The sequence below is a fragment of the Suricata suricatta genome, chromosome 1, assembly GCF_006229205.1.
Source record: "Suricata suricatta isolate VVHF042 chromosome 1, meerkat_22Aug2017_6uvM2_HiC, whole genome shotgun sequence".
NCBI lineage: Eukaryota > Metazoa > Chordata > Mammalia > Carnivora > Herpestidae > Suricata > Suricata suricatta.
The window spans coordinates 12923816-12934566 of record NC_043700.1 but is presented as its reverse complement, the minus strand read 5'-3'; positions in this window follow the sequence as shown (position 1 = coordinate 12934566).

The window sequence follows — 10751 nt, the reverse complement described above, 5'->3', positions numbered from 1 at the left end:
CGCAGCTGCAGCCCCGCACTTTTGTCCTTGTGTTTGCTTTTCTTTCCCCAACTTGGCACAACACAGCCAGTCTCAGGAGGAGGACTCTTTCCCAAGAGGAGGTTAAGCTTTTTGGCTTTAGTTTTACAGAACGACTTGCATTTCTTTCTTTCTTTCTTCTCCACCTGCTCCCCCACTCTACAGAGAGTGGTGAAAATCCCACAGGTGGGCTTAGCCATTGCCAAAGGCACAGAGTGCTCAGGCCCTGCAGGGAAGGTGGGGAGGGAGCTGACCCCAGTGGCCAGGTACGGCCCAGTGGTGGGGGGGGTGGATGGAAGCTGCCCTAGCCTGCATCTCAGGTCAAGGGCACAGCATAGCCCCCAGGGAAGGTGGGGGTCGGCGGAGAACGCCAGGAGGGTCCCTGGATTGCTGCTTGAATGGAGCACAGGCAGCAGCAATGGCTTTTGCCATTTTGTCTTCTAAAGGCTGTCAGCTGGTGCCCAGCACGCACCCACTTTAATTTCTGGTTTGCTGGAGCAGCTGCCTTTTGGACGAGGGCAAAACTGAGAGCGACCCAACTCCTGGTGGCTGTGCTCACCCGAGTGTGGCATTCGGAGCCACGCTCTGCCAGGACCCGGTAGTTGGCTCCGGGGCCTGGGGAGGAGGCATCCTTTCAGCCAGCTAGATGCATTTTTCTCCATTTGGCTTTCAGGTTGCAGGAGAGCAGGCCTGCCTGGTGGTATCAGCCGGCCACCCGCCGAGTCCTAATGGGGCTGCAGAGACAGACCTGCTGCAGGTGTGAGCCAGGGGTGGGGAAGAGAGATGGATGGCAGGCACTTCTGCCTCCCGCCTGCCCTTGGCTAGTCACTGCGTGTGCGATGTGCACGCTCGCAAACGGCCCTTTACCCAGCGCCCCCCTCCCCCCAGGGAGACAGCGGGTCCTGAAATCAACTATGATATCAAACTCCCTTACATGCCATTCTCTTTGCTAATTTTTAAGACATAGACAAATATCTCACGGCCCATGATGTGGACCGTGTGCTCAATAACTATCCTTAAACAAATCAGCAAATTAAAATAAATAGCGTTTGTATCATCAATGCTGGCCTTGGACTCAGTGTCCCAGAAAATAAGGGCAATGTCTTTTTAATATGCTTTGTGAGCCCCTGGCACACCGGAAGAGGAATTTTCTAATATTTTTGATGATCGTTAATACTGTGCCTGTATTTGCTGATCTAAACAACAGTGGGATAGTGGACCTTGGAAAGTAAGAGTTGTGTGTCTTCATAAGGAAAATTAGCACAGAAAATTTGGAGTCAGAGCCTCCTGGAACATACTCTCGCCCCGTACGAAGACCTCTCAAGCTAGAAAGCCCATAGAGGACATCTGATTTCTTTCTCTGCCCCGATTTATCCCTTGTATATTAAAAAAAAAAAAAGTGAGTGGGAATGTATATTAGCTTCCTAGCGCTGCCATAGCAAAGTACCTAGACGGAGTGGCTGAAACAAAAGAAATGTATCCTCTCACAGTTCTGGAGGCGGGAAAGCGGAGATCACAGTGTTGGGAGGTTGGGTTTCTTCTAAGGGCTGTTCTGCCCCTTTCTCTGGTGAACTGGCTGTCTCTGGTATTTCCTTGGCTTGTAGAAGCAGCGTCGTGATCTCTGCCTTCATCTGCCCGCCGTGCGTGGTCCGAGTGTCTGGCTGTGTCCAGATTTTCCCCTTTATGAGGTCACTGGTCCTACTGGATTCGGGGACCACCCCATCCACTTTGGTCTTAGCTTAACTACTTACGTCTGCCAAGACCTTATTTTTTCAAATCAGGTCACATTCTGAGGTTGTGGGCGGTAGGACTCAGCATATGCATGTGACGGGGGCCAGAGTTCATCCTGCGACAGCCTTTCCCTAACTTTCAGAAGGGAGAGAGAGAGAGACAACGGAGCAACTGCATGTGGAGGGGGAAGGGGGGAAGAGGGGGACAGGAAGGAAGGAGAGCAAAGGGGGCAGCAGTTAGAAGGCGGCCAGAGGCCACAACGTCAGAGCAGGGAGTTTGTCACGAGGTTGCCTGTGGCCTTATGTTCGTTCATTCATTCATTCCTGAGCCCCTGCTGTTTGCCGGGCACTATACCAGATGGAGAGCAGAAAGTCTATTTCTTCAATGAGCTTCTAATTTAGCTCGTTTATGTGGCTTTTACACTGGTTGGAAGGAAATAAAACTAGAAATCCAGTTCCTCAGTCTCACGGAGCATATTTTGAGTGTGGGCAGCGCAGACAGAGTATTTTCAGCAGCGAAGACGCTTCTCCTGGGTGGGGTGGCCAGGGGGTTGGGACAGGAGGGGCGGGGTGGGGGGCAGGCCCTTCCGCAGCCCCCCTGCTCAGGGCACGTTGAGGGGCAGGAATGCGAGGAAGGGATGTGGCAGGAAGAAAAGTAGAAGTGAGTGGGAAGGAGGAGGAAGAATGTTCTAGTAGGGCCCCGGCCAGCGTGGAAGGCCGGCTGCAGGAGTGAGGTCGTGGGGTGTGAAGGACAGCCTGACAGCGTGTGAGGCGGGAACTAACAGGCCACACGGCTGGGTGGCAGGCCGGGCGACTTTGGAGAAGAGTTTACTCTCTCATCGTTATTGATGATGCTCTGGAAATGCCCCGGAACCTCCAGTCTGGGGAGACACCCGCCCAAAGCGGAGCAGAGCAGGGGCGATGAGCCGGTGGTTGCTCTCCTGAGGCCCCGGAGATCCGTCCCCAGGGGTCCTCTGTCGGGCTGGCAGGGGACACAAGGCCTGTCTGTGAGCCCCTGCCAAGCCTCCGAACTGGCCAGGTCCTGAAGACAGGAAGAGAAGTCAACGCAACCTGGTTAAGTGAGACAGACGTTTGATGGAGAATAAGGCGTCTTTCAGTAACAACATGGCTAACATGCTTTTAAGGACCAAATACAAGCTGCTTTATGCATATCCAGGTGGAAGACCACAGAGCAGACAAAACCTCCGGGATAGCCGGGTCTCAGAAGCGGGATGTGACGGCCAGTGCCACCGGGCTATTGACAGGCTGGGACGAACAGGGGCGCCCCGGGATCACCAGCCAGCAGTCCACAGGCTGCACAGACACAGCCGAGGTCAGGCCCAGTGACGGGTCCTCATGCCGCGCTTTGCTCTCTGAATTTTAAGAGCGAGAATGTAAAACTGCAGCAAACCCAAGGCAGAAATAAGCAGAGGTTACGAGGGAATTGGAAGTCGTTTAACTTGGGAAAGAGAAAGGCAAGAAATGCAGAACCTGGAGCCTTATTCTCCTGCTCCGGGGAGAGAAGCTCTTGGAAGCCCCGACCCCCTTCACCTTCTGAGGGAAGGGCTGAGACCCCCTCCGCTCCTGCCCAAGCAGGTGCATGTGGCCCGGACTGGCCGGTGCTTTGCCTGGCATACATAGTTCCCAGTCCCCAACTTAGCACAAGTTCTCCAGAGATGCTGTCTGGTTGTTACGAACGCCTGGCACCAGCGCCTCTCACCTGGGTTGGGCAGCACGCCTCTCCTCTGAGGCTGGTGTTTCCTTGCCTGTTGGGGAGACCCGGTCAGTACGTCTCCTGGCCCTCCTCTGCCCTGGATCCCCTCCACCTGGACCCCCTCGACCATGGCACCGGCTGAGGGGGGCAATTTGGGGAAGCATGGATGGGGTGTGCTGAGCTCAGTTTTGCCCTTTCTCTTGTGAGCATCACCAGCACGGAGCGGGTGCCCCATGCTGAGCCTTCGAGGGGCCAGGTCTTCCCCACCTCGGGCCTGGGGACCCATCAGTCGTGGGGGTCAGTATTAGGAAGCCCTCCAGCTCTGATACCTCGCTTATCAACAATATGGATGATGATTTAGTCTCTCCACTCTTCATGATCGAAGGACTCAGAAATTAGGCAAGAAAGAGGAGTGCTAATTGAGGGGCCCTTCAAGACCCTGGAGGTCCAGAGGCCTGGATGCAAGAATGTCACAATGATCTCTCCACTTTTGCCCTCCCCCTCCATGCATTCCCACCGCTTGAAGCTTCCCAAAATACAAATCAGACCATGTTACTTCCGGCCCCAAATCCTGGACTAGTCTTTCCCTGCAAATGGAGCAAAATGAAAGTCTTCTCCATGACCCCAGGATCTGGCCTGGGCTGCCCTGCCCTGCCCCAGGTCACCCCCTCCCCCGGCCTTGCATTCAGGGGTCCTTCCACAGGGTCACCAAGCTAGTTAGGGCCATACAGACTTGGCAGGGGCGTCCCCACTGTCTGGAGTGATCTTTGTGACAAGCATTCCTCCGCAGGCCTCCCCAGAGAGCCTTTTCTCCTCTCCTGCTCCAGACTAGTCCCTGCCCCCACTTTCCACGGGATCCTTTTGTTCTCTTGATCGCGCGCGTCCCTAACGACAGCAGCACGCGCACTCGTGGGCTTTCTCCCTCACCACGCCGGGGAGATGGGGAGTCTTCCGATCGGAGCAAGGATCTGGCCCCTCTCCCTTCCCTTTGCAACCTCGGTGCGGGGCACAGAGTAGTCGCTCATTAAATAGCGGGGTGGTGGATCAACGAGGGACGTGTCAGGGAGCGGCGCAGGATCCGCGCCCCACGCGTGAGCGTGCGCCCTTGTGCCGGTCCCTGGCCCCTCATTTACCCCCTTCCTCTGTCTCTAACGAAGGCGGCTTCACTAGCTGCGCTGGGAGAGTCTTGGAAAGGCTCCCCTGTGCGGAGCCCCCTGCTTCTCAGAGGAATGCGGGTCCCCGCCGGGCTGGGGGCGCCTGTCCCGCCCGCCCCCCTCCAGCATCCCCGGCGGCCGCGGAACCCACCGATCCGCGCGGGCGCTGGGCCCGCATTCGAAGGGCAAAGAAGCTCAGAAATGAGGCCGCGCCGTGGCCCCTTCCTTTCCGCCGCTGGGGATGCGCTTCGACTCTACCGACAAAGAGCGTAAAAGAAACCGCACACACAAACCACCGCGGCCGGCCGGGCGCGGGCGAGTTCAAACCCGGCAGGTGACGGCTGGCGCCAACGGAGCCGGAGCGAGAAGCGCTCGGGCCGGGCCGCCAGCACCCAGCGCCCCTCGTCACCCTCGGAGAGCTTATTCTTTTAATGCGAAACACAGTGAATTGCAAACTGGTAAAGTCACATTCAGGCTCGCCCCCCTCCGGAGCCCGGCGACAGGCCCGTGCATTAATAAGTTTCTCCTCTTTGTGAGTTTTCTCTGCAGCCCGAGCGAGTTCTGAGGCCCCTTCGGCAAGCCTTTATCTCCTTTGGTACCTTTCGTTGAACCGAGCAATAAAGTCTCCTTCTTCAAGTACAATACGTCCCCACCCCCACCGCCTGTCCTATTCTTCGGGGGCTTTTATGGCTCACAATCGGCAAAGGCCTCCCTAATGGAAATGCAAATTTCCTACCTGTCACACACTGACAACGCTTTCTGAAAACACTGGCTGGCGGCAGAAAGCCCATTAGCATCTGCATATTTCCGAGGGAAACTGCTTCCAGCGAATTTGTGGGATGGAAATATTTATTTGGTGCTGGGATAGAAATCAAGCAGCCGTGGTTAGGTCCCCCACGCAGACCGGACAATTCCTTGGGGGTTTCACACTTTGTTACCCCTTTGGTTTTAAAGTACCAGTTTTCTTCAGATCCAAAGACCTCAGGACTGGGTTTCTAGAGTCTGTGACTCGGGGTGTCTTGGGTCTCCCTGGCTGCTTTGCTGAGTAAAACCCAGCGGAAGCCCAGCTGAGGTATAGCCACCAAGAGACCCGTGGCTTCTGAAGGAGGTGCACCCTTTTCTTTCTCTTGCTCATCAAGGCCCTTTCTCTTAGTTTTCTTCTATTGTTATTATTATTTTTAAAAGCTTATTTATTTTTGACAGAGAGAGAGAGAGAGAGAGAGAGAGAAAGCAGGAGTCAGGGAGGAGCAGAGAGAGAGAGGGAGACAGAAAGAATCCCAACCAGGCTCCACAGTGTTACCCCTGAGCCTGATGTAGGGCTCGAACTCACCAACAGTCAGATCATGACCTGAGCCACCCAGGTAACCCTCTTCCATTGTTACTATTACTTAACTCTGTGAGTGTGTGTGTGTGTGTGTGTGTGTGTGTGTGTGTGTGTAGAACAGCAAGTGAAATACAGTCTTTACCTGGGATTTAAGCAACAGAAGGCCTTGGGGATGCGTCCTGAAAAGTAGGGGGGTGGCTGCCAGGACCGGAGAGCCAGAGCTCCTGTAACAGAGTGCCACTGACCAGGTGGCTTAAAGAGCAGAAATTCCTCGTCTCAGCATTTGGGAGGCTAGAAGTGAAAAACCCAAGGTATCTGTACTGCTGATTTCTTCAGAGGTCTGTGGGGGAAGGGCCTCTTCCAGACTTTTCTCTGGCTTGGAGATGACCATCTTTTCCCTGTGTCTTCACATCATCCCCTCTACTCCTCTCCCTGTGTCCTAATTTCCTCTTCTTTTATTTGTTTGTTTGTTTAGAGGTTTAGAGTGCGCAAAGGGGGGCGGGGGACAGGGAAGTCAGGGGAGAGAACCCCAGGCAGGCGCAGAGCTGTCAGCGCAGGGCTCAAAGAGGCTGGATCTCAGAAACGGGGAGTTCACAACATGAGCTGAAATCAAGAGTCGGATGCTTAACTGACGGAACCAGCCAGGTGCCCCCAAATTTCTTATTCTTTAAGGACACAGGTGATCTCGGATCAGGGTCCCCTCGGGGACCTCAGTTTGACTTGATGACCTCTGTAAAGACATCAGCTGCCCAGAAGGGCACATTGTGCAGCAAGCGGGTGAGGACCCAGCATGTGGACTGAGGGGCGTGGGGGGAAACACGAGGTGACCCTGCCCGTTTAGAGAGGTGCCTGGGCCCCTTTCAGTGGAGCCCCGCTGCAGGGAGAGTGCCTAGCGATGGGACATCTGTGGGCCATCCCCTCCTCTCGCCGCCCCTACCCTCCCCGTCACTGCAGCCATTGTAGTGACTGAGGCTTTCCAAGGACTCGGTGGCCCCGCAGAAGTCCCAATGTTTGGCACAACGTTTTAATAACGTTTTAGACGCACCATAGTCACAAAGACATGGCTGCAGAGAGCCTGACCGAAGTGACTTTCTCTGCAGAGGTCCCTTCTCTGTGGAGGAGCACCGTTCTGCTCCGGGGGGAGGCCCAGGGGCCAAGGCACCTGCCCTGAGACCAGGGCAGGAAATCTCCGCATCCTCAGGGGGCAGTCGCACATTCTGAATTTCTTCTCCCTGGTGTGAAGGGTGGCAGAGACATGGGACACGGCTCCCTGCGGTGCTGCAGACAGATGGGCTGGCTCTGGTGTGATCCCAGGGCCCAGGGCGCCCCAGGTGTCTGATCCCAGCCTTTGGACCGTCCTCTGAGGTACAGAGATTTGTCAAAAATTGAGAGCAATGAAATAACCTGATGGGAAAAATTAGCTGAATCTCATTTCCTTGGCCGTGCCCTCGTACATGGGAAAGAACAAGAGATTGCTTCCTTCCTTCTGTTCCGGAGTTTCCCTAGTGTTGCATAACAAATTTTCAACCACTTAAAATTTAAAGATCTAAGTGGCTTTGTTAATCCGTTCGTGAATCCGTCAGTAGCTTGTCTAGCAGGTAGGAGGGAGCTCCAAAGGGCCATAGGAAAGGACAGGTTTTTAAGGGAAGAGAGGGAGCAGGAGAGGGGAAATCATGAGCAAACCGTCCAATGTTTCAGGCAAAGTTGCTTTTCTAAGGGAGAAAGGGAGGGGTCTGTCAGCCAATTTCCTAGTGCTGACCAGAAAATTGCGGTGTCGACTGGTGAAAGTCACATTTCTGTGGGGGTGACACTGCAGTTAGGTTAGCTGGTAAGTCTTGGTTTACTGACCTTGGGCCTTAACCTAAGTGACGCCATTTTGGGTGTGTGTGTCTGTGTGTGTGTTTTTAACACTAGAAAGAGTTTTAGAGTATTATATTATTATTAATTATTATTTATTAATATATTGGCTTAAAACAACAGATATTTATTGTCTCGAGGTTCTGCGGTCTGGAAGTCTGCAATCAAGGTGTCCACCGGGCTGAGTTCCCTTTGCACCGGGAAGAGAGACCGTCCCCGCCTCTGCCAACTTCCGGTGGTCTGCTGGCAATCCCGGCGTTCCTTGCCTGCGGAGGCACCGCCCACAGCCTCCATCTTGACATGGCAGCGTCTTTCTCTGATTCTGTCTTTACCTGGACGTTGTTTACAGGAGCCTGAAGCCAGAAGCTAGAAAAACAAATATCACTTTTATTTTTATGGAGAAGATTCGAGTGCTTTCAGGTGGGGTGAGTCTGCTCCAGTTTAGCAGAGTCACCACAGCTCCCTACTGCCACTCTTTTAGTTACTATCTGGTTCTGGAGTTTGAGATTCTAACCTGTAAACTTCTGGGGGTAGGGCTGCAGGTTAGGTCGGAGAGAGTGAAGGAGGGGGTTAGTGTATGGGGGGGGAGGGTAAGTGGCAGGTGCGAGAATGGCAAAGATCTGTGTCCTACTTCCGCCCAGAGCCTGAGGTCAGCAGGACCCCCGTGGGCAGGGGTGACAGAGATCTTGAGGGACTGAGTGCCAAGAGTGGCCTCTGGGAAGATCCGGTGGGTGACCTGGCCATGGGGGAGAGGACCCAGGGCCAGAGGAGCCATGGGCTTTCAGTTTGTCAGTGAATCTCTACAAACCCAAATGTTCTAACGACCCAAAATCTCCATGGTTCCTGCGTTTCTGAAACCTAAAGATTGGCCCTCAGTTCCAGAAAATGACCAAGATAGCTGGAATGCGTAGGGACTTAGCCAGATCTATTGATATGTGTTTTATTGATTTTTTATCTTAATAATATTTAGCTTATAATATAGATTTTATTACGTACAATGTAGGTATTATATAATGATATGTTTACTAAATGATACTATATTCCCATACTTAGACTATGATAATAAAATAAATATGTGCATATAGCTAAATAACATATTTATTTTGATTTTATAATATGGCTCCCACGGTGTTTTTACTATGGGGAACTTTGAACGAACGCGGAAGGAAATGGAACCGTGTGCGTGCTCCGCGCATTGGGATGACAGCCCTTCATTTCTGCCGACGAGCTGTTCTTTGACCTTCGCCAGACTCTCTGAGCAAGGCAGGACCGAGGCCGTGCCGGGCTTTTCCCACTCACGCTCGTGTTAGCTGGTGAGGGGTCAAGTCCCTTCTGGTGGCTTGGAGGAGGCCGACGCAGACCCCCGCCTCTTCCTGCGCCCTGGGGTGTGGGGTGCCTCATGCCAACCCTCCACCCCCACCCCCAAGCGTCACACTGGCCTCCACGGTCCAGACAGCATGTGAGTGGCATGAATGCTTGGTGGCCACACTGTCCCTGGCTTGGCTGGCCTCCGGACCTCTAGCGAGGAGGTCTCCAAGGAAAAACCTAGAGCTTTGGCAGAAAGCAGACATTTTATCTGAATAATTCTCTCCAGCTCCCCTTTGACTCGAAGCTATGAGAGCAGAATCATTTCCTTCTTGCTCACCTCTTGGATTCCAGCAGGTAAGGACAGGCCTTCCCCAAGCTGTCCGTACTCTCTGGAAACTGTTGCTAGCGCCTACGTTGCAGGGCATTACGTGTCCTCCTTCCTAATCCTCCCTGGGGGCGGAGGGGTGACACACCCAACACTGTCAGAATCCTAGCCCCGGGCGTGTCCCCGGACAGGAAGTCTGAGGTGACAGACAGTCGCCGCAAGTCCAGAAGTCCTGTTTCTAGGCAACCACAAGGCCTCCAGCCAGCCTCCAGTGCCAGCGATTACACCCCGTGGTCCAGACTTAACCGGAACATGGCGGCTCTGCCCGCAGAGGGCGGACCCCTGATTGTAGCTCCATGAATGTCCACCACGCCCTCCTAGAGAATGGAGCACAGTTAATTCACACACCTACACCTGTGCCATCTTTACTGAACAGTTTTAACATGAATGCTGGGCACTCTGACACCAGTTCTGTGCCCAAAGAATGTTCGTTGAACGAATGAATCAAGTTTCCACTTCTTAAAATCTGAAAACCCCAGTCAGAAGGGCAGCGGATGTGCAGAGAAGGAAGTGTGCTGGGCCATGGGGCACCTTGGACCATGAAACAGGTGACAGGATATCTGGGTGGGCCAGACAGAGCCGCTTGGTCATTAGTCAGGTTTGCAGCGGGAAGGATGCGGGCCCTGACCGGGAGGGAGCGGTGTGAGCCTCTCCTGGGGAACCTTGCAGGAAACACCTGGAATGCACTTCTCACTGCTCATGTGTTTCCCTTGGGAGGTCTTTCTTCAACTCCTGGCCGGGGGTGAGGCTTATTAACGGTGATATAACTGACATATAACGCTGTGTGAGTGCAGGGTGTACAAGGTATGGATTGGATCCATTTACATACTGTAGTATGATTGCCACTGCCACCTGCAGCATGCCACGTAATTATCATTGCTTTTTTGTGGTCAGAACAATTAAGGTTTAGTCTCTTAGCACTCGGAAGTGTATAATACAGTGTTGTCCATAATCACTGCCCTGTGCATTAGCTCTTCCGGGTTCATTGATCTCCTGGTTGTAAGTGTATACCCTTAATCAACATCTCTCCAAATCTTTCACCCCTGGTAAACCACCATTCTACTCTCTTTTTTGTTTGTTTGTTGTTTAAGTTTATTTATTGAGAGAGTGGGTGAGCAGGGGAGGGGCAGAGAGAGGGAGAGAGAGAAGCCCAAGGCTCGAACTCCCTGAGTCAGACTCTGTGCTGACAGTAAGGAGCCTGCTGGGCTTCTCTCTCTCCCTCTCTCTGCCCCTCCCCTGCTCACCCACTCTCTCAATAAAT